The sequence below is a fragment of the Dipodomys ordii genome, unplaced genomic scaffold (assembly GCF_000151885.1).
Source record: "Dipodomys ordii isolate 6190 unplaced genomic scaffold, Dord_2.0 Scaffold13, whole genome shotgun sequence".
Classification (NCBI taxonomy): Eukaryota; Metazoa; Chordata; class Mammalia; order Rodentia; family Heteromyidae; genus Dipodomys; species Dipodomys ordii.
Genome location: NW_012267229.1, coordinates 4,928,764 through 4,953,383, shown reverse-complemented (window position 1 = coordinate 4,953,383; position 24,620 = coordinate 4,928,764). Strand labels below are relative to the sequence as shown.

At 36.9% G+C, this 24,620-nt stretch overlaps 1 pseudogene; it reads left to right on the top strand.

Moving 5' to 3' along the window:
- Nucleotides 1-14,502: 14,502 nt before the first annotated feature.
- On the top strand, nucleotides 14,503-15,121 carry LOC105981549 (annotated as a pseudogene).
- Nucleotides 15,122-24,620: the final 9,499 nt, after the last annotated feature.

The following is a 24,620-nucleotide window of genomic DNA, read 5'->3' as shown; positions in this document are numbered from 1 at the left end:
GGAATAGAGGAATGAAGAGAAGAGAGAGAAATACAGATAAGAATTCAAGATATGTTCTATAAAACTGGGAAGAGTGAGGGAAGGGATGGGGAGGGGAGGGGTGAGTGAGATTATTGAAAGTGGTGACACTGAGCAAGATGCATTATATTCTTAAACTGCATTGTTAAGTGACAACTCCTTTGAACACCTACTAAAACATAATAAAAAGGATAGAATAATACTGTACATGGAGATTGAAAGAAAAAAGGAAATACTCAGTCATGATACTGTGCATGGCTCGACTGCATAAACTTCCCATCAAACTGAATCCATGGGTTATCAGCAGTCAGGGGAGCAGTTACCCTTGGCAATGTGGGCTACGGAGCTAACTAGAAGCCACGAGAGCAGCTTTTAAGGCGATGACAATGATCTATGTTTTGATCTGGTCATAGGTTACAAGTGTATACTCAATGCAGGATTTCTATCATTGAGATAGTCTATGGTGTGTTCTACCATCCTGCATTAAGATACAAGGCTTGTCTTGGACCCCTTGGCAAATAATAAAGATGACTAATCAACTGATTTGATGGAATGTTTTGAACCTAAAAGAATAATCTGTTTCCTTTGTTTTCAGTTTTAGATTGGGGTTTCAGTAACTTACTGCCACAAAGACTACTCTATATTCTTAGTCTACTTTTCTTCAGGACCAATAGTAGTTAGAACCCCCCCCCCCCCAGATGAATGGTGATCATTGCATGTAAACTTTAAAGACAGAGCCATAGATTATCTTAAGAATCTGATGATTTTTGGTGAACTGATCCAACATTGGCTCTCAGGCTATGCTGATCCTCCCATGTTTCCTATGATGAGAAAGTACTCAGCATGTTGATGCCAGAAGAGGTATAATTTCTCCTGTAAATAAAAAGTAGCGGTGTTCTCGCCTCAGGGCTGTATCCCTCTGAAGCTTGTGTGATAGACGTCCCATAACCCAGATCTTCTGTGACTCCAAAATGGTGTCTTGTTATTTCCAAATGGAAATGGCTAGAGGTATCACACTGCCTTGTGCCTCCACAGCTCCACATCTCATCCTGAATCAGAGGTGGACACAAAGGCTGGCATGCCTCTGACCTTCACCAGCATCAATGCTAGAATGACCCATGAAGCTCCTTCAAAGAGTTCTCAGGTAACCTGATGCACATGAAGCCTGTTTCAACCACTTGGTGATTTTCCTTGAATCCTTTCAAAAGTTTGAATGGCTCTGAGAAGTTGGTCTTGGTGTGGGAGTAAATGCACAAGAATGACAATAACAATAACAACAACAACAACACCCTTGTAAGAACATTTATTCTCACAAATCATTTTACAAGAATCTATTTTAATTCAAAGATAGAATCATCCTGAAATATTTCATTGACTGGGGACTAAAATATGATTTTTCCCTTTAAAAGCATGAAACTAAAGAATTTTAGAATTACATGAGTTCTAAGTGATTATATTCTTCAATATTGTATAGATGTGCGTACTAGGACCATAGGTATATTTTCTCTTTCATTGCCTCTAATGCCAGGGAGTAGTGCCTGTCTCTTTCCCTCTCACCCTCCCTTCTTTCATACCTTTTTTCTTTCTGCTTTATTTTTTATTTTTTATCTTTTCTTGACACATTTATGGAGAATTGTTTCATAAATAAGTGTGTATGTGTGTGTACACAATTTATATTCATGGGTACAATGAACAAGTAAGGTAACAGCATTTTATCTCCTTAAACATTTTTTATGTTCCTGTTTTACCTTCTTATGTCTCTTCTGTTTTTCTTGGGTTTCCTTCTCACTCTCCACTCTTTTAGCCTGAGACATCAAAAGGGTATAACTTAAATATGGATGGTATATGTAATATAATTTTTTCTTGTCTTTAAATCAGTGTCTTTCTCAACTCATTCTGTTTCCATTTAGCTTACCATCTCATTCACTTAAATTGATTGTATCATTAAGAAACATAAAGCTCTCAGTAGTCACTAGTAATTTTGGGAATTTCTCGGGTACTAATCTTGGCTTTCTGGGTGTAAACATAAAACAATACAGAAAGTACCCAAATCAGCAAAATAAGTCTGATTTGTAAAATTATACTTATAATCAAATTACAATATGGGTAGTCAGATCCTTTTTCTTTAAAAAAATATTTTTTTCACAATAATTTTCAATGACAGCAGTCTTTTACATGTAACTTTGGCCCTAGAAAATTTGGAGAAATTGATACTCAGTTTAAAATGTCTTTTGATATTGATTGCCCCATTTCCAAGCTGGTAGCTTTAAGCCAAGTTACTTTCCACTCAGAAATTGTTCTACAATTAGTCACTGTTGCTGGAGGGTAAAAATGGTAGCAGAAATAAATTGAACCTAAAGATACAATGAGATCTCCGTGCAATCCTACCTTGTACATATGCCCATGTGGGTTGAACTTCCAGGCAAGTAACACAAAGCACACAGAAGTCTGAATTTCAGAACGGATCAGAAGTGAAAGAAAATCTGAATCATCCATGCTACTTTCTACAGTGTCTCTATGTGATGACTTTGCAAGTCTCTAGTAAAAAGTCTGCCTGTGACTCCATTCATACAGCTTTAGGGCATCAAATCCAGAGCACTGTAATTGTTCGACCTCCATGAACAAAGGAATGGTTTCAATCTTCCCAAAGCTATAGTTTGTGCAGCTGTGGATACTTCTTCTATAATTTGGGAGAAGGCACTGACTATATTTAAAATAACATCAGGTTTCTATTCACTTGGTGAAATGAATTTGATTGTTTCTGTGGGAGCATGTAAGATTTTTTTTTCTTGCTGGGCTAACAGACATTTCTTCAATATGATGTTCCTTACATATTTGATCTTTACTTTGTGAAGGCTAAGAGAAGCTTTACAGCTTATTGAAATGCTTTTTTAAATTATAAAAACTTCATCATTTCTGGCATATTTTTTCAGAACTTAACAACTTCATTGGAAGCATATGAAACTACTTATATTTAGACAATAAACAATGTCAGGTGTCCTTAATTATCAAGATATTACCACATTGTCATTTAGCTTTAGAATTTTTACTCACTTTAAATCCATTTCTGGTGACACTCAACTACCTGAGATGATCTTATGAATATACTTTACTGGGGCAAAACCTGCATGCAAACAAATAGTGCTTACAACATTTCTTCTGAGAATATTTTCCCCTTTAGAGGGTAAGAAAAATTTTGCATTATATTGTTCTGAAATAACTCTGAAAGTGTAATCTACATAAACTAGCACCAAACTCAATTCATCACTATGATAATGGAAGCATCTCTTATAGGTTAGGAATAGGGGGAGTCTTTGCCTTTTAACCTGGTTTGATTTTTTTAAATAGAAGTGATATCTTATTTTCCTTTATTTAAAAAATTACTTTTATTTTCTGTAAATAGTTATACAAAGGGGTTTCAATCCAATGTAGGAGTTTATGAGTACAATGCATCTTGATCAATCTCACCCCTTTCGTCAGAAGAGACATTTTAACTAGAACAAGGTGTGGTTCTTGCTTCATAGGACTTCTTGGCTCCGTGCTTTTATCCAGGCAGAGTGGCTGACATGAAAGATCTTTCCAAATCTATTTAGAGGATACATGATGTGCCCTGAAACCTAATTTCTTGCTTCAAGCCCCAAATCTTAGTGTGGTCATACCTGGCCACTCACCCCAATATACAAAAGAGTAATGTGAAAAGTGAAAGGAGATATATTTTGTGTCTTGAGCCCAGAGGAAGAAGCACATTAAGTACTGCAGCCACCTTCTAGTATCTTCAGGATGTAGACATGAACTTTAGGTTCAAGTAGAAAAAGAGGCAGAGAAGTATGTGCACAGTTTCAAACACAGGTGAGGAGTGGCTGGTTGGCCATTATCTCAGTCCTTGTTTTGAGAGGCATTTAGAGGAGTTATGAGTGGTCGGATAAGCAAGTTATTTTTTTGCCTGGTGGGTTGTCTATATATCTGGAGGCGCTCTGCTGCCCCTTCCCTTGGGAGAAGATTTCTTTATCCCTCCTTAAAAAGATGTTATCTGTCCTGTACTTCCATGATGGCTGGCTGTGAGGTCAATGGATCACACCAAGGACAAATACATAAAGACAACAGAGATGCCAATTATTTTTCTTGCTTTTAATTTTTTAGACCAAGTAAGGAATCAATAAAAGGTTCCTTATATCAGTTCCCCTTATTTTTTGTACATTTTTAAACCTAAATCCCAACTTTCAGAACCTACATCTTTGCCTGAGTACTTGCTCTGGCCCCTTAAGTCTGGTTTGCTCATGTATGACACAGGGTGGAAGTACCTGAGCATTAATGTTTTCCTTGGAGCAAACTTTTAACCAAAGACTTAAAGAGTCCGTGTGTAAATACCCCAGCTCCCTCTCCCCTTGGAGAAAGTAATTGCAAAACACACAATCTACATTATTTTCCAGCATTCCTCATGGTACTAAGCACCAGTTATCCAAAGTGCCTTGCTTGGTAAAGTATACTGATTAGTGTCTTCTCTTCCCAGTCTCATTATGACTTCCATTAGATACCCTCCTCCTCCAGTCTCCTAACTCACCTTCTAAATAATTGATGCAAATCTTCATCTAGGGTTCTACTTCTAGGTCCACATCTAATATAATTGTAATCTACTTCTAAAAACTTTAGACCAGAAACATAGTTCAACCATTACCTTCCCCCAAAGAATTATATAAGCCACACCTCAGTCCCAATTATTCAAAAGCTAAGCTACCACTTTAGAGTTTAATATGTAGGGTTTTTGTTGTCTTTTTGTTTGTGGTATCTCTTTACCCTATAAATCTGCTGCATGATTTAGAGTTATACCCCTTCCATCATGCATAATGAATACTTGCTTAGGCCTGAAGCCCTAGTCAGCAGTCAGCTGAGATTTCAAATCATACAGTTGTGCAAAATTACAGCTTAGCAAGTCTGATAAATGTAGTTAAGTTGTAAAATTATTCTCTTGCAGAGATGATTTCTGACACTCAGCTGTTCAGGTAAAGCCTTGTGACAGAAAGAGCAGTCTTCTTTTATCTTTTGTCCTTTTCCCAAAAGTTCAGTGTAGTTTTCCAAAAACCAAGATACTGCTTCCCTTGATTAAGAAATATATAATAATAATGAAATTTTCTCAAAATACATTTTTCCTGACTTTCATTTTTATTCTATCATATGGGGACTTCTAGAACAGCAAGATTCATATCTTAACTGTTCTTCCCAAATGATTTTTAAATACTCACAAGTTACATTGAATTGATGGTTCTTAGATTTTTTTCACTTTTCCTTTCTTCTAATCTCAGAGAAGTTAAATCAGATTGTCCCATTCTTTGGACAATCTAAAGGAAACATATTTGCATGTACACCCTGTAGAACTATATTTATGTAAGCTTAACAGAAAATAATAAGCTTAATAAGATGCCCAAGTTCCTATAATAAAAATGAAACAATAAGAGCATAGAAATATGAGGAAGAAATTACACCCATTAAATGCATCTAGCTTGATGAGTGATAGGATGGCTGCCTATTCAAGTTGGAAATTTTACACATGATGGAAGCTTTATTTAGTCCAATGGAATGTGCTTCCTGATTTTAGCTTCTAACTAAGCCTGAACACAATAGTGGGTATTATGAGATTGGACTGAGCTCATTCTGTCTCTAAGTCATTGTGATTCAGCCTTGCCCTGACTCTGTCTCTGTCTCTGTCACTCTCTCTCAGGTAGTCCATTACCTTACTGTTCTCTGAGTTTAGATATTCATTTAGGTTGTTACAGAGTCATATTTGACTATACAGCATATGTTCCTCTTTGCAGTCTTTCTCTGAAGCTTGTGAAATCATTGGTAAGACTTCATTTTGCAGTTTAGGAAGCACAAGCTCAGTGATTTGTGGAGGAAAAAAAGTTCACAGAAAATGTCACTAGTGGCCAAGATTAATTAGTTGTCTCACTACTGTATGATCATGAGGGTGGACCAGTGCCTGGCTTATTGAATCAACAAAGGAGAGATAAATATAAAATAATTTTATAAGAAGACTCTCATATTTGCAATCTCTAAGAATAATTTTACATATAGCATCATGGGAGACTTCAGAAAACTTATGTTTGTCCTTACATTTATTTTTTTTATTTAGGCTTATATTATGACAGGTAGCAACAAGTCAAAGTCTAATAGTAATTTGTGGCTTTTGATTTATTTTGTTTTATTTAGATGTATATTATGCAAGATATCAACAAGTCAAAATCGAATTATAATTTAAAGCTTCTGAGTAGTTTTTCTTCCCCTATTCTTGTGCCAGTACGAGGATTTGAATTTGGAGCCTTTCATTTTCTAAGCAAGTGCTCTAAACATGAGCAATGTCTCCAGCTGTTTCTGCTTTAGTTATTTCTCAGCTAGAGTTTTATGCTTTTTGCCCCCAGTGCTGACCTTTGACTGAAATACTTCTATTTCTTTCTCCATGTAGTGGGATGATAAGCAACCACCCTTGAGTAGCTTGTTCTTCGAGTTAGGTCGCATTGACTTGTCACATTGACTTTTCGCCTGGGCTTACCTCAAACTGCATGAATGTTTTTAATCTAATTTAATTTTTAATCTAATTCCTTCTGAATTGCTTAGCTACTGAACATAAACCCTAAATTATAGTACCAAGAAATCAATGCCTAGATGCTCAGATATTCTGGGCATCTTTTAAAAAAAATTATCACTTAAATGGACTGTTGATGCAATCACCTAGGTTGGGGATCAAGTCAAATTGTCCTGACCATTTGAATCGAGCACCCTGGTAGTGACAGAAATACACTCCATTATGTGTCATTTGACAGTTCATCTACCATTGCTTTTCAGATGTTCTAGGGAAGTGGTAAGTCACCCCTGCTTTCACAAGACTTTCAAATGTTCCGTAGGTCTTGCTTTTCTAAGACCTCTCTTTCCATATTATATCTCTGAGTTTGTTCCCACACAGCAGTAATGCAACTCCTTCACATCCATGGAAAAGGACTCCATATTTCTCTCAAGTGATCTTCCTCTGAGATTCAATGTGGTCTCATTCTGGTCAATTGGCCTGCTTATGAATTCTAGGAAGTGTGCAATTATCAGATAATAATCTAGAATTCAAACGAATCTACAAAACACATTGTTTGTAATGACTTAAGCCACACCTCAAGCTACTCTTTGCTTGGCGTCAGGAGTGAAGGCAGAGCATCATCAGGCCAGACCTTTGACAGAAACATTCAATGCTGTCTCTAGATTTCAACAGTAAAACTTCAAGGACTTCAGTTTTGCTGAAAGGATTTCTTAAATCAATGAGCCCATGAGGATGGTCCATACCAACTTCTCCCTGCTCCCCATCTATGTACCTCAACATTTTTTAATCCACTGGCATACTTTGATAGACATTTACATTATGAAGTGGTTAAAGCAAGCTAATTAGCCTACCCACTGAATTGTTCAGGATTTCTTTTTGCATTTAAAATCTACTATCTCCATAATTTCAAAGTATAAAATACATTATTATTAACCATTGTTAACATGTTGTAAGGAGATCTCTAGAGCTCGCTCTCCTGTCTAATTGAAATTTTGTACAACTTTATCATGCATTATTTCTTTCTCAGTTGGATAATTGTACTCTAATATTGAACAATGTGACAGGTAGAGCTAAAATATGTTATTTATGTTTTTATTGTAGTAAAATAAGTAATTATGAAAAGGATGTGGGATTTCCTGTGGTTGGCTGGTAACTGAGTATGTAAAAACATAGATTAAACCCGAAGGCTATTAAGACAGACAACTTGGCATCAACCAAATCTAATATACTTGGGGGCAAATATCTAATCAATAATTGTGATTTGACTAAAGGAGACTGAAAAACCCTTTCGTCTGGGGCTCAATGCAATAATGTAGACCATGGTTGTGGGTGGTCCCAGCTGTCTATGGAGAATGATGCTCACCATTTCTCTGGAACATTAGACCAACACTAAATATACCTACTGAAACCATTGGGAACTGTATTCCAGGCTTGTTATTTAATTTTCTATTTTTTTGGGGGGGTCCAGTAGCGGGGCCTGTACTCTGGGTCTGGGCGCTGTCCCTCAGCTCTTCAGCTCAAGGCTAGCGCTATACCACTTGAGCCACAGCGCCACTTCCGGCTTTTTTCTTTTTGCTTATATGGTGCTGAGGAATCGAACCCAGGGTCTCATGTGTGCAATGCAAGCGCTCTACCACTGAGCCATCTTCCCAGCCCCTAATTTTCTATTTTTAAAAAAATTGCTATTTCCATTACACTGAACAGGTGAACCCATAATTTGTACAAATCCATGTTTGTGTTCAAATAATTGATTGATTTCAGGTCAAGTATTTAGTAAGAATAATTCTAGAGGATATTCTGTTTCCTTGTTACTTTTTTTCCCCTTTAAGTTTGGGAAAATTAATCAGTATATCGTCATCTGTTGTTTTATTATATACAATTATTCAGTCCTCTCTTGCAATGGAATTGTAAATTTCTAGTTGTCGCCATGTGGATTGCAGTGATTTTTTTTCTTGAAAGAGTGACTTAAGCTTAATGACAATGTTCTGGCCTTGTGACTTGGTTTCACTAGCCGGATGTTGGCAAAGAAATGCATCATCTGAAGTTTTAGTCATTCAAGATTCTACCATCCCCTTTTTATTCGCAAAGACGAGGATATGTCCCTAGGAAGGCCTTCATCTTGATTTCGATGGTGAAAAATATATATTGAAAAGTCTATATGCAGCTGCTATAGCCTAAACATGAGATAAATAAAAAATAAGACTTTGTAAACCTTTGCAGCTATTAACTTTCTGAGTGTTAGAATACATTGGCTGTGATAGCAGAATGTAATATTGGTCTGAACATTTTGCAAGGAGTCTTCTGAAGAAAGAAATAATTCATCTCAGTCGGGTGCTAGTGGCTCATGCCTGTAATCCTAGCTAATCAGAAGGCTGAAATCTAAGGATCACGGTTCAAAGCTAGCATAGGCAGGAAAGTTCTTGAGATTCTTATCTCCAGTAAACCACCAAAAAACCGGAAGTGGCTGTGGCTCAAGTGGTAAAGCGCTAATCTTGAGCTGAAATGCTGAGGGGCAGCACCCAGGCCCAGACTTCAAGCCCCACAACTGACAAAAAAAAAAATCTAAAAATCTTAGGCTCTTCAAGATTTTTCTCAGGTAACATTTAATTTTTCTTCTGTTCTTTTTTGTTTTTCTCTTCTTCAAATATATAAGATATTTTCAGATTGTAGAATATGTTCCATCAGAAATGATAGTAATACAGCTGAATGCTGGTGGCTCATATCTCAGACTGAGATCTGAGGATCATAGTTCAAAGACAACGTGGGCAGACAAATCCAAGAGAATCTTACCTCTAACTAATCAGAAAACTAGTGGAGGTACAGCTCAGTGGTAGAGCACAAGCCTTGAGCCAAAAAAGCTAAGCGGGAGAGAAAAGACCTGAGTTCAAGTTTCAGTATCAACACTGCCCCCCCCCACAGAGTAGCAATAACACTTATGACACTTAATGATACTTTAAAACTATCTCGTTTGTGTCACATGCTTACAAATATCTCGTGAATATATTCATCTTAACGAAAAATTACTTTGGAATTCTATTTTACAATGATGTTCAGGGTTTGTTCATTACACAAGCCAGGGTTTTAGGCACAATCAAAAATACAGTTCCTGCCACAGCACCCATTCATACAAATTTTTAAAAAATACCTCTGTTGCTCAATTGTCCTTCCAATTAAATGATGTTTTCAGAAATGTAGAAAGAATAGAATAGAGATTCAACAGAGAAGACAGTTACTCAGCCACAGACGCCAGGCATCCCAGAGCTCCATTTGAGGGGTAATGAATCTGAAACAGTTTTTTTTTCAGAGCCAGAATCCTGGTGCTATATTACCTTTCCTCTGTTTACCTTAGACTTTGAAGCATTCCCATGTTCCAATACAATCAAGCAGATTATTAAGGACACAATTTGGAAAACTAGACAAAAATTTTAGCAGGCTAGGATTTCCTTTGATGAATATTTTCATTCCTGTTTCTTCTTGTCACAAAAGTAATTTCAATTCTTTGCCTTACAGATGAGTTGAAAGCATTAAAAGTAAAATTAAAAGGATGCTATGCATGCATAATAGATGCATTTCTCTTGGTATAATTTATGATGCAGTTAAAAATCTGCATGAATGTAAAATTTTATGTCACAGCACTGGTCTAACTTTTTGAACTAACAGATTCCCTGATTAGGGGATTAGGATGTACTCAATACAACAGACAATTATCTACCCTCAACATTATTTACATTCTATATGGAAGACAGCTAGTGCACTGGTTATTTTTAAAAAGCAATAAAAACTTAAACATTGGGATGCAGCCTATAGAAGGTTTTCTCCATCAGGGTAAAAAAAATGAAAGTGCTTACTTTGAACAGAGTGACCAATGAAGGAGGTAACAATTAAGTTAAAACTGAAAAATAAGTATGAACCAGCCATGCAAAGAAATGGACTAAGACCACCCAGTCAGAGAAGAGTGTGGGAGAAAGTCACTGAGCCAGGAACGGGTTTCTTTTGCAGGGCCAGGAGGGAGGCTGTGTATGGTCATGAAGTTGAAAGTGGAGCTAGTCTGTGGTACAACTATGCAGAACTTAATTAGGAGTGGGTATCACTTTTCAGAACAAAGCGACATCATCATAGTGACAAATTTAATGCTTTAGCAAGTCCCTTAATATACAATACAGCAAAATATACAGCAAAAAAGATCAAAGTAAAACATTTTTACCTAGAACCATTGTCTATTGATCACCTAGTCTTTGCAACACATCTTGAAAACAATGATAACTAGGGGGACAGCTCTGGCTCACGCCCGTAATGCTAGCTACTCAGGAGGCTGAGATCTGAGGATTGCAGTTCAAAGCCAGCTGGGGCAGAGAAGACCGTGAGACTCTAATCTCCAATAAACCACCAGAAAACCGGAAGTGGCACTGTGGTTCAAGTGGTAGAGAGCTTGCCTTGAACTGAAGAGCTGAGGGACAGCGCCCAGGCCCGTTGTTCAAGCCCCACGACCGACCAAAAAAAAAAAAAAAGCAATGATGACTAATTTTTCAGACTTAGCTCACAGATAATATAGACAAAGGGGAGTTTCAACTAGGAACTCATTCTAGGAATAAGTAATAGGGCAATACCATAGTTTATTTTATGTTAGATTAATAGAATCCTAATGGTTTGGTGATATATAAACAATATTTGTTCAGCTCATATGTCTGGACACTGGGAAATCAACCTCAAAATGTTAGGATCTGATAAAGACCTTTTTTGCTATGTCATAACATCATAACAAATGGCACAAAAAATAGAAGCAGTGTGAACTCACATCTTCCTTGTCCTCCTTATAAAGCCACTAATCCTCTCATGGGAGCCTCACCCTCATGATCTTAAATTACCCAATTACCTATGATTAGGCCTACCTCCCAACATTGTGAACCGGGCAATGAGGCTTCTAACTTATGAAGTTGGAAAAACATTCAAACCATTCAACAGGTTTGAAACATGGTTTTTGTATAGCATGATAGAATTCAGTGATCTATAGAATTAGTTATGGGTTATAGGAAAAGATCACTCAAAAACACTTAATTTTCTAACTGTAATTACAATATAGAAGGGTTAAAACATGTTTTCTCAGATAGGGAAGACCATAGATAAACAACAACAAACACAAAAAGCTAACAAAGTCACAAATCAATGGGAGAAGAGAATCACTACTTCCATGTTGGACTCTGAAGCTTATTGAATGGTAAATTATTGGAAATACCCACAGCCAATTTTGCATTCCAGAAAGTAGATATTGGTTTGAGATATAAATTTGAAGTACTGGATATTTAGACTAGAGGTTAGTAAGCCATGGCATGTAGACCAAATGCAGTCGCTTTCTATTTTATTTTAATTTTTTGATGTCCCTAAAAGCTATGAATGCTTTGTGTGTATATGTTTAAATGGTTGGGTAAAAATATCAAAACAAAAAGAATATATCATGATACAGGAAAATTTTATAAAACTCAGAATCTAGTATCCATAAATAAAGCTTTATTGGAACCCAGCCATCCTCATTCATTTCTGTGTTATATATGGCTACTTTTATACAGCACAGGCAAAGCTAAGCAATTGTGATAGAGACCACATGGCCTGCAAAGCCAAAAGTATTTACTATGCGGCTATTTATAGAAAATGTTTGCCTTCCATTAATTTCAATGTTATTAAACCTATGTGACTAGATGGTAGACTTGTTAGAAAGTTTTGCTTTGCCTGCATTCAGCTGTCTAGATGTCATAGAAGAATGTGGGAACCTGGGGAGAGGCCATCCATTCCCTGGCCTGCTTTGAGTCCCACTTGTAGACTCTTTAGGGAATGAATGACACCAGAAAGGAATGATGAATTAGAGAAGCCAGACAGGGTCCTTGCATTGCAATTTCCAAATTAACTGTATAGTGAACAGATTACAAAGTGAAACTTACACACACACACACACACACACACACACACACACAGAGGGGAGAGAGAGAGAGAGAGGATTTCTGTTTATTTTTTCCCTTTATTAATTTACCACAACCACTATCAAGTATCCCAGTTTTTGCCTGGGAAGAGTGGTTGGCACCACCGGTGATCAAAAAGTGGATGGAAACCCCAAGGAATTATGAAAGCCACATAAAAGAATCAAAGGACAATGATTTTTTCAAACCACTTCAAGAACTGAAGAGTCCATTCTGGTCATGTTCTTGTGTTTTTCCTGATGTGTTAACAACTGTAATGAAGGTCTCTGCCAGTTGTGAATTACATGGAATGTTTTCAATGGAATCTCAGGCTGTTAAATGACAGAACTTATGGAATCTATTAATGAGAGCTAAGATGTAGGATTAAAATAGTGCCCTTGAAGTATCTTGACTAAGAACCTAGACAACTAATTGTTTAGTAGATCAAACTAGTGGATGTTTAAAATAGAAGATACTGTGTTTTGATTGACTCTATATACCCACTTGATCTACACAAACCCTTAGCACTGACTGTGTACTGTCTATGTATCTCACAATCAATAATAGCAACATCCTTTTGGAGTAGTGTAACTAAGAGGAGAGAAAACATTAAGTTTCTCAGTTATTCACTTTGGTATTGGAATTTAAGAGCTAATGGTAAACCAAGGAAAACACTAAATCTCTATGGTGAAATCTTGATTATTTTCCATCATGCATTTGAGCACTAATGGCATAGTATTGGTATTTGAAACCATCAAGTATGGTACAATGAAGGCTAGAAGATGCCACATTCATTCATATATATATTTTAGAATTTTTACAGTTTTTCATTGTGGTGAACCAACCTCATTCCACTTGTCACTCATGCTTACAGTGACTTGTCAGCCTTTTTATTCCCTGGTCATCTAAGTGTAGCCACTTATTTACTTATTTCCAATATTGCCAAAAACTACAGTAAGGAAAAATATTTCCAATCTATTCTATGTTAAACTATTATTAAATAGTTGGCATTTATGGGTAAATAGTTCCAGGTATATAATTAGATGCATGTACTAATGTTTCTAGACTTTTCTTTCCAGGAAATTTTATCATTTGTATGATAATATGTATGATAATGTCATAGTATAACTCTAAGACAAGCAGAAGAGGTCAAAGCTATGTACATATGACTATATAAGATGATGATAAGTGAAATGAACCCCAAGATAGGGACACAACTTTTTTTCTTTCTTGATATTGTTTTTAACATATTTAAAATGTACAATGTGATTTTTTTTTTGCTTCTTTTGTATGTGCTTCCCCCACGGTATAACCCGTTTTCACTGTATTTGATGATGGTGACCTGCATCTTACATTTACGATTTTCTAATTTGAGGAGGGGAAGGGAAATAACAAAATGCTGAAATACGGATACAGGTTGACCCATTGTAACAATGAGATGTACAAGCACTATGCTAAAAATGAACTTTACAACTTGTGGGGGGAGGGGGAAGGGGAGATGGAAGGGAGGTGTTGGGAAGGTGTGAGGGGGAAGGGATGGTAGGGGATAAACAAAGGAGGAGGTAACAATGCTCCACAGAAAATATACTCATTATCTTACTCATGTAACTGTAGCCCCTCTGTACATTATTTTTATGATAAAAACATTAAAATATGTATGCTAATGTCAAATAATTTGGGTTATATGTGTTTCTAATAATATAGGTACACTAGAACCACATTGGCCATTATTTGTACATTTCTTAAGGCCAGTAGATATTCCATATTATCAATGTATCTGAAAAGAATTTCAATACATTTATGCAAAAAATCAGTTTAGAGTTCTACAGTTCATGACTATGTCTGCCTCTACTTCCAATGGTTTTCTATTTTCTTTTTTATTCAAGAAATATCTTTAGAGATCGCGGGACATCTGCCTGCGGAGCTGTTGTCCTTGCTGAGATAACGAGGAAAGATTGAAAATGGGTGATGTTGAGAAAGGCAAGAAGATTTTTGTTCAGAAGTGTGCCCAGTGCCACACCGTTGAAAAGGGAAGCAAGCACAAGACTGGGCCTAATCTCCGTGGTCTGTTTGGTCGGAAGACGAGTCAAGCAGCTGGATTCTCTTATACAGATGCCAACAAGAGCAAAGGCATCACCTGGGGAGAGGATACACTGATGGAGTATTTGGAGAATCCCAAAAAGTACATCCCTGGAACAAAAATGATCTTCGCTGGCATTAAGAAGAAGGGAGAAAGGGCAGATTTGATAGCTTATCTCAAAAAAGCTACAGATGAGTAATAGCCACTGCCTTAGTTATTTATTGCAAAACCACAATGTCTCATGGCTTTTTAATGTGTACCATAATTCAATTGATTTCTAATATCAGATTTCAGATCATGAATGGCTGGCAGAATATTTTTGGACAGTCCTGATTTAAGTAAAACTGGCTTGTGGCTAAGTGAATATGATCTTTAAAAAAATAGTCACTTTTTTCCCCCTTCTGTCATATGATTGGACTTACTAATGTTCAGTTTTTTAGCAAGGTAGGGAATAATACCATCTCCAAATCTGTTAAAGATTGGTTTTATATTCAGATTTATATGGCTAATTATGAGAACGTCATTAAATACTGAGGAAATCCCTTTACTGTCTCAGAATCAAGCAAAGCTAACCTGTTAAAGGTAATGGCTGAAGATGAAGAACAATGTCTATATTTTTGGTCCTGACTACACCAATTTAATTAGAATTACCTTTCTCTGAAATCTGCCTTTTACTTATTGAAAGGCATTTTAGTGTGGCTTATGTATAAATGTCAAATAAAGAATACTTAGCACTTGTCAAAAAAAGAAATATCTTTATTGACATAGATTAATTATGCACATTTATGGAGTCCAATAAACCTATGGGCTTAACATATTTATATCAGGTAATGTTCAACTTCTGGTAATGATCATTTCTATCTCCTAGATTTTTTTATTTCTCTGTGTTAGAAAAATCAATATTTATCTTATTTTTGTATAAATACTAAATTATTGTGAATTGTACTTGACCTACTATTTTGTAAAATATTAAAACTATTTCCTTCCAGATAACTGTATTTTAGTACCTGTTACACTATTTCCTTCTGTCCCTCTCCTGTTTATCATTCATAACCTCTACTGACTACTATTTTATTGTTGATGTCTATAAGATTAACTTTTTAGCTTCCACACATGAAGAAGAGAAAGCAGCATTTTTCTTTCTCTGCTTGCCTTTTTCACTTAGCACAATGCCCTCAAGTTCCAACTATGTTGACTCAAGTGATAAAATTGTACTCCTTTTTTATGTCAATGTGTGTGTTTGTATATATATATATATATATATATATACCACATTTTCCTTAGCCACTCATTCACTGGTAAAATGAATGCCACTATTTTTAATCCCTAAATGTATGGTAGGAATTGCAATAAATACTAGGTTGTTTCAGGTGAAAAAAGAGCATTTACTGTTTATGCAATATTTTAATATGTAGCTTTTCATTTTAGAATTTTTTCTGAGATAGGGTCTCATTTTATATCCTAGGCTGGCCTTGAACTCATGAAGTAACACAGATTGTATGTGAACTTGTAAACTTCTTCCTCTGTCTCCCCAGTGTTGAGATTACAAGTATGAACCACCATACCTGGCACTTGTTGTTGTTGTTGAAGTTTAATCTTCACTGTATTCCTATAAATTCTTTTTTTAAATCTATCGTGTAGATGAGAAACTATGCCCAGAGAAGTTAAATATCTTGATTAGGAGGATCAACAAATAAATTGTTCACTTTCTATGTAGGATGAGTAAGTCCAATGGCATTTCTCACAAGGACAGGCATCAAGGATACATTCTTGAATGGTAACCGTTGAGACTTCAATGGATAATTTGGCTTGTCATCAAATAAGGCCATTCAATTATATTACATAAGCATACATGGTATCTATATCTATGAAACTGTCTCCCTTATTTTGGCAGCACTGAGGTTTGAACTCAAGACTTCATGGGCATTACTAGCAGAGACTCTACCACCGAGCCACACCTCTAGTCCCAATCTTCTTGTATCTTTACCAGTGTGAAGACTGAAGATTTCCCTCATCAAAGATCCTTGATAGGAGAATTTTTCTCCTCTTTACTTTCTTTTTATTTTGTCATATTTTGAGTATGTGTGTGTATCTGTGTGTGTGTGTGTGTGTGTGTGTGTGCATGTGTGTGGGTCCTGAGGCTTTAATTCAAGACCTGAGTGCTGTCCCTGAGCTTTTGTGCACAAAGATAGCACTCTACCACTTCAGCCAGAGTTCCACTTCTGGTGGTTGCAGGGTAATTGGAGATAAATAGTCTTGGGTTTGTCTGCCAGGGTTGAGTTGGCTTGCAAGGGAAGATTCTCAGATCTTTGCCTCCTGAAGAGCTAGGATTACAGGTGTGAACTATTTGTGCCCAGCCCTTCTTGTTTTTTTTTTTTTTTTTTTTTGGGTCCGGTCGTGGGGCCTGAACTCTGGGCCTGGGCACTGTCCCTCAGCTCTTCAGCTCAAGGCTAGCGCTCTACCACTTGAGCCACAGCGCCACTTCCGGCTTTTTTCTTTTTGCTTATGTGGTGCTGAGGAATCGAACCCAGGGCCTCAGGCATGCAAGGCAAGCGCTCTACCACTGAGCCACCTTCCCAGCCCCTGTTTTTTTTTTTTTTTATGTGCATGATTGTTGTTTTTTGTTTATTTGTTTTGAGATTGTTTCAGAATAAGTCCTGTAAATATTTAAGCTAAAAGCCATACATATTCAAAAATAAAATCATATATTCTAACCTTCAACTAGCAAAATCATTTTTGTATAGGAAGCTCACAAAGACCTTGATAAAGTAAAGAACATGTTAGAGAGAATTGAAATCCGGTCCTGATACTTTCTGTAACTTCTTTCTGATGAAAAACCTAGTGGGCACAATGCCAGCTACTCCTCTGAAAGGATAGACGTTAAGTCCAATCTAACCAGTGGAACACTTTACAATCATCAGGCAACATTGTTCACTCACACATAAAAATAGGCAATTAAACATCCTCAAAGGATAAGTTAGGTTCTAGCAATCATCTCTCTCTGCTGTGGTTGGGGAAAGGCTCTTTGTCCCTTTAAGAGCTCTCAGCCACATCTCCACTCATATCCTAAAAGCCTTCCTGGTGTGTAGCTTAGGTGCATCCGGTAGCATAGCCATGTTCTGATCTTCCTGGCAGATGTCATAATTTACTGTCACCCTCTTGCAGGAATGCAGGGCAAAGGCCCTCATTTGCTGGCTCTGTGATCCATTGCCTGACAACTCCTGAGTGTCAACCTTCAACAGACCCAGCAGAGGTGGAACACCATTTACTTGATAGTGGTTGTGATAAAGTGGGCAATTAGATGCACTTGGAAAATCCTGGCTAGAAACTAGATGGCATTTAACCAACATTATGACCAGGTCAGACTTCATAAAAAATTAATGGAGAAAAATGAAGTCCTCCAGGATCTATCTACCTTGTTGTTAATGGAAGTTAGGAACATGAGACTTGCTATACTTCTTTTCATGTTTTTTTTCTACAGAGACAAGATAATAAATCCTAACTGGATATGGGAATAAAAAGAAGAGAACTGGGAGCTAGAATTGCATCAAGTGTTTGATCAAGGAGCCATGTTGATGCTTTAGAATTCAGCCTTTGCTTTTTAATGGTATCTCAGTCTCTCTCAACCTTTCTCTCTCTTTCTGTTTGTCTGTCTCTCCCTCTCTCTGTCACACACAAACACACAAAATCAGAATGCAAAGATTTAACTGGGCACATTAGGGTACATTTTGTATCTCTCTCTGGAGTTTCCTGAGTTTAGTGCCAGTTTAAGAGCGTGATTTGTTTGACATGTATTTCATGTCCCCCTCTTCATTTCCTCCTTACTGAATGGCTTCAGCTTGCCAATGATTAATGAGTCTGGAAGGTGAGCGACAGTTATCTTAAGGGCTTTCAAAAGTTTGTTTCCAGAGCCTAGCCAAAATTTCCCGCTGCATTAGCAGCAGTTAGATTTCCTGTTGATAACAGCCAGTGGAAAATAACCACTCCCCCTGTCCCAAGCTGCCACAAAGCATGAAGCTCTGTTTATCAGCCAACAATGTGCATGTTCTCTCTGTCACCTCATGCATTTGCCATTTTCCTTCAGGCAGATAAACATTTTACCTAGGAGAAGGAGGAAGTATGTGGTGAGGTTGGTCCAACCCTGGGCCTCATTTGGGTGTAGAGGCTTTCTGAAATCAAAAAAGTCAGAACTTGATCTTGGAAATGTGCTTACAGACAGTGGAACAGGAAAATGATTCCCTCCCCAAGGCTAGTTCCTCCTCATCTGTGGGGTGGAAAAGGTAGGAGGAAGGGACAGGCTGTTCTCTGTGTGATTGGAATTCCCCTGTAAGAGTCATAGGGGATGAGCAAACCTTTGGTTTTCCGTGTGTGTGTGTGTGTGTGTGTGTGTGTGTGTGTGTGTTGCACCTAAAATGATTAGCATACAGAAATGAGCCAGATGTGTTCACAGGAAGAATTTTCATCTTTTAAAAATGAACAGCCTTTCATCAAGCTGAGGGTCACCAAGGGATGCTGGTTTCTGGATGATAGGTTATATTGGGCTTTGTCCTACATGGAAGGTAGTGAGAGATATAGTTGGGGGTCACCATGAATATCCTGATACCATTCACTCAAGAGAGATGGGGAATTGCTAAGTCTTCTTCCCCAAGTTTGATTCCTAAACAGTATAGGCCTAAGCTCTATAGTGAATAAAGAAGTTGGTTTTAGTTATCCCCGCTTGAGGTGGCATAAATCAGGAAAATAAATCTTGTAAGATCCCAGAAGTTTTAGCAATTCAGGTGAGAAGAAGGAATGTCCCTCATCCATATGCATATTAGCCTTTAAAAAATGGAAATGCTAGAAACAGAGGGGTTACAGTTACATCAGTCAGGCAAAGATTGCATTTCCTTTTGGCTAAGGTCATCCTTTCCCTTACTCTCTTCCAACCTATCCCACCCAGAAGTTGAATAGTTTATTTTCAACATAGTGTCTAGTAAGCACCACTGCTGCATTAGTTTACCTTTTGTCCCTCCATTTCTTTGACTCCTCTTATATTAGTCTTTTGTATCATACTGGTGATAATGCCAAAACAGACCCAACTTATGACCCCATTGTACTAGGTTTGAAGCCCACCTCACTTATCATCTTTTTTTTTTTAATTAGAGTACACTAAAGCTACCAGCACAACCATGTTCATTGCTGAATTGATTATCATAGCCAAGATATGGAATCAACCCAGATGCCCCTCAGTGGATGAATAGATAAAGAATTTGTTCCCTGATGTATAGTAATTAGAATGTGCCTATAAATCTACAAGTAAACACAATGAGTGATACAAAAACAAAAAATTATACTTGGGCATGATAAATTAAACAGCACTCCAAACATTCACACAGTGAGCACAAAAGAGGATATCCTTAGGAGATGATCACAAAGGTTCAATAGCTATGTGTATATAATCATATAAAATGATGATGATAGAAATGAACTCTAAGAAATGGAAATAAGAGTTTTTTAATTTTACTTTTTGTGAGTTTTTGAGTTTCTTTTTGTTGTCTTTTTTCCTCCCTTTTGTCACTGTTTTTGATTTTTGAATTATTTTGTCTTGAATGTAAATTTATCTGTTTAGAGGAGGGGAAGGGTAAGCACAAAAATGGCGAAACAAAGGATGAACTAATTCAGCAGTGATACTCACTAGACACTATGTTGAAAATGAACTATACAACTTGTAGGGGAGGGGAGGTCAGGAGGAAAAAACTGAAAGAAAATCAGGGAAGAAGTGACACACTTCAAAAAGAAATGTACTCATTACCTAACCTATGTCATACTAACTCCTCTGTGTATACTTTTACAACAAAAATTTTAAAAAATTAAAAAGGCAATATCAAATGGCATAAATGTAATTGAATATTTGAACTTGAAAATAGTTTCACTTGTCTATTCCATTGAATCTCAGGGGTTGCAGTGGTAGTTTTTTTCTTTTTTTGCCTTAAGCATTTTTTTAATTTAGGGATTTTTCAGAGAAGATTTTGTCTTTTTAGGCTATTGCTAGCCTTAACTGTGACAGTTCTAATGTATATTTCTTATCTAATAAGACTAGAGGTGTGTATCACAAAATATATCTTGCTTATTAAGATGGGAGTACCACGTCACTACTAACACAATGATATCATTAGAAAATGAACAATTTCTTCACATTTTATTCAGCATATGTGGGTATATAGCATAAATACTCAGCAACAGAAGCATTAGTTTGATTTATAATGGTAATATAGTATGAAATAACAATGAAGTCAGGAGGATCATGTAAATGTGTATCTACATGTATGTATGTGTGTATGTATGTATGTATATACACACATATTGGTGAGCCTTATGATATCTGCATATATACATATATATGCATGTATATTCACACACACATATATGTATATATACACATATGCATATACATATATATGTATATATATATATATACACACACACACATATTTGTGAGGCTTGTCCATATGTCCTTGATTGCATGAGACAGAAATACAGAATCAATATGAAAAAAGAAATCATGGGTCTGGGCACTGGTGGCTCACACCTGTAATCCTCGCTACTCAGGAAGCCACGGTCTGAGGATCCTGGTTGGAAGCCAGCCTAGGCAAGAAGGTCCATGAGACCCTTATTTCCAATTAACCAAAGGAAAACTAAAAGTGACTTAAAGTGGTAGAATGCTAACCTTGTGCAAAAGAGCTCAGGGACAGTGCTCAGATCCTGGGTTCAAGCCCCATGACCAACACTACCAACAACAAAAATCATCAGAGTGAGCTAACCAAGTATAAATTAGATTCAATCAGAAAAGGGTTCAAAGAGAAAAACCAAGCCTTCCCTGGAAGCAAAGTTTGCAACCTTAAAACCAAGAGTTGACCTTTATACTGCTTACTATGGAGCTTAGTATTTTAGCCAGCAGAATTATTGCTATTGTGGAAACTCAAGAGCACAAGTCCATCTATAATCAATAGGACTGAGTTCCAAGCTCCCCTGGATTTGTGCTGATACTGTTCATGTGTGCATTATTTACTGGCTCTGCCCTGACCATTTTTGAAACCGTAATGTTTCTGAAATGACAGTTCATTTTATAATCAGAAGGTGCACTGCTTGTACTGTCCTTTTTATTAGTACTGAATTGATAGTTCATCTTAAGATTTATAATGTCTTAGATTCTGGGAAACATTGGGTTTTCAGGATTCTGCAGACTGGCTCAGGAAGTAAGCTAGGAGACTATTGAAATAAATTCTGAGGACCTGGGAATCATTGGAAGGAAAAGACCAGAATTTAAATGAACAGATCTAACACACTCAGGATATGGAAGAAGACAGCTTCTAGCTCTCAAAAGCTTTGCTTTGTGGTGAGAGGGAGATGCACAGTAATATACCTCAGAACCTCATCAAGGGAGTTTAGAAGTTGGATCATATGACCACTTTTCCAACTGTTTACGCCCTCTGTTGGTATTATGCACAGTGGATGAGTCTGACTTCCTACAGCTTTGCTTGTTTCTTTCCAAGCATAGGTTAAAAGGCAGAAGGATGAGTTAAGTTCAGTGCCAAATTCTGTGGTACAGATGACATATTCTCAGAAGGACAGAGATGGAAGAGGACTATGCAAGGATTAATGAGTGAGCCTTGGAGCTTAAAGTATTTCAGTAGGTAAAAAGAAAATGTTTCAGAGGCCCATGATCACAAATTCCCAAGGGGAAGGACAGATGTTCCTTTGGCATTTTGCCTCCTTTTGAGAATGTTTCCAGATTCAGCCATGGAAGTCTTTTTTTTTCTTTTTGGTTAATATAGGATTAATTTTCATTGTTAAGAAATGTGTGTGAATGGCTGAAATGTGACATATTCTTCTCACTGCTTTTCTTTGCTGACACAGAACTGGAGTTTAAGCCTGTCAAATTTTCAACTGAAGCAGGAGAATCATACCAATGTATCTCACACATAGAGGATTATTCCTCATCTTGCAGATCTCATGCCAGCGAAGAACCACTGCCCGCCCCGCCTCCCCCGCCCCCCCCCACTGGCTCACTGAGCTGTTTGGGCTCAAATAGGCCACTGCACAGAGCAGAGTAAGCCCAAGGAGACTGCTCATCTCTTCCTCATGTTCCTTGCTGTGGGAAGAGGCTCTGTTGCCATGTCCCCTCAGGGAGGAATCCCACACACTAAGTATAATTTCCAAGCATGTTGAGTAATGGGCCGAAATTAAGTTGGACTCTCCTATCTTAAAGCTAATTAATCTTCCTCTACGCTGAATTCACTCCACTAAAATATGGCATTAACATTCCAGCACTTGACTTTGTACTTTGTAGCAGCTTTCTATAATCAGTGGTAATCTGATCTACTAGTTCATGAATATGGAATAATTTAGAAATGTGGAAGGATTGTTTCTCAAAAAGTGAATAACAAAACACAGGCATCACATTTTTATCCCAATAGTAGCAAACCTATGCTCCAGATTTATAATAATAATAATATAGCTATTACTACTGAGAATAAGAAATCACTTATTGTGTTGACTGTTAGTGAAATTGCAATGCGCCATGAGCATGCTCCTAGAGAATGGATTGTGGAAATAACAACTCTTAAAGGAGTCTATGGCTAATGGTAACTCAGAGTCAAATCTAATTTATCCTGGCTTCTGTTTTATTTTCAAACAAAGAGGTGTTAGAGCTGCTGCTGTGCTAGGAGGAAATAATAGTTCAGATCAAAATCAATAACATCCTGACTTCAGTGTACATCATTGCTTCAGGATAGTTGTGCCAAGAAGTTGATTCATTGAGTAAGATTATGATTGAAAGCTTCTTTAAAATGAAATTACTACTGGGAGCTGGTGGCTCATGCCTGCAGTCCTAGATTAGAGGCTAAGATTTGAGGATCACTGTTGAAGCCAGCCTGGAAGGGAAGCCCAAGAGATTCTTATTTCTAATTAACTACCAAAAAGCTGAATATGGAGCTGTGGCACAAGTAATAGAGCAATAGTCTTGGGCAGAAATACTTGGGGATAGTGCTCATGCTCTGAGTTCAAGCCCTAGCAATAAATTATTATTAGAATCTGCTTCTTCTACTTAAGTGGAAAAAATCCAAGACAAATGCATATTTATTGTATATTTCTCACATCAAGTATTTGAAATAATAAAACATATTCTGTCAATGTTTTAAAAGAGAAAAATTGTGAAATAATCACAAATGTACCATAACTATTTATGTGTATGGCTTGTTTATATGTACATTTACATATATGCATGTGAGATGAGAGCAGAAGAGGCAACATTCGTGTATATAAAATTTAATTTATCATCAGTGCCAGTTTTGTGACACTACTAGAGAGAATGGAGTAGGAACAATGGTCCTCATTAACTTGACATTGTATGACTTTATAATTTCTACATATGTTATCTAATTGATTTAATAAGGTCAATGATATGAGAAGGTCACAAGAAAGCTTCTGTTTTCTTCCTGAAAGTCAGATGTGCAAGTATACGCATGATCAAGATCTTAAAGCATTTTGTAGATAAATGATTGGGATAAGTATAGATATTCAGATATGTTTTGAAAAGACAAGTTATTTTATTGTTTCTTTGTATTCCCTATTGTATTTATTTGATTCCTCTGATAATTAAATATCTATGAATTAGTTGAAAGGAGGGAAAAAATAAAAGAAGGAAGGAAAATGAAAACAGAAGGAAGGACAGGAGAGGAAAATGAGGGAAAGAGGGGGAGGGAAATGAAGGAAGGAAAGCAAATCTTTAAAACAATTTTCTGTATCAAAATATTGGACTATAAATACAGTCAGCACTACAAGTCATAGTTCCCACTATTACTCTGTGTCGCTGTTGTAGAGGGCAAACTGCTTTAGTAGATGAGTATTGATGCACTTTAATAAAACTATTAACAAAAACGGAAGTAGGACTTTATCCTAGGACCTATTATTGCTAGCTTATCTAAAACAGCTAAGACAATGGTTTCTTCTCAGAATA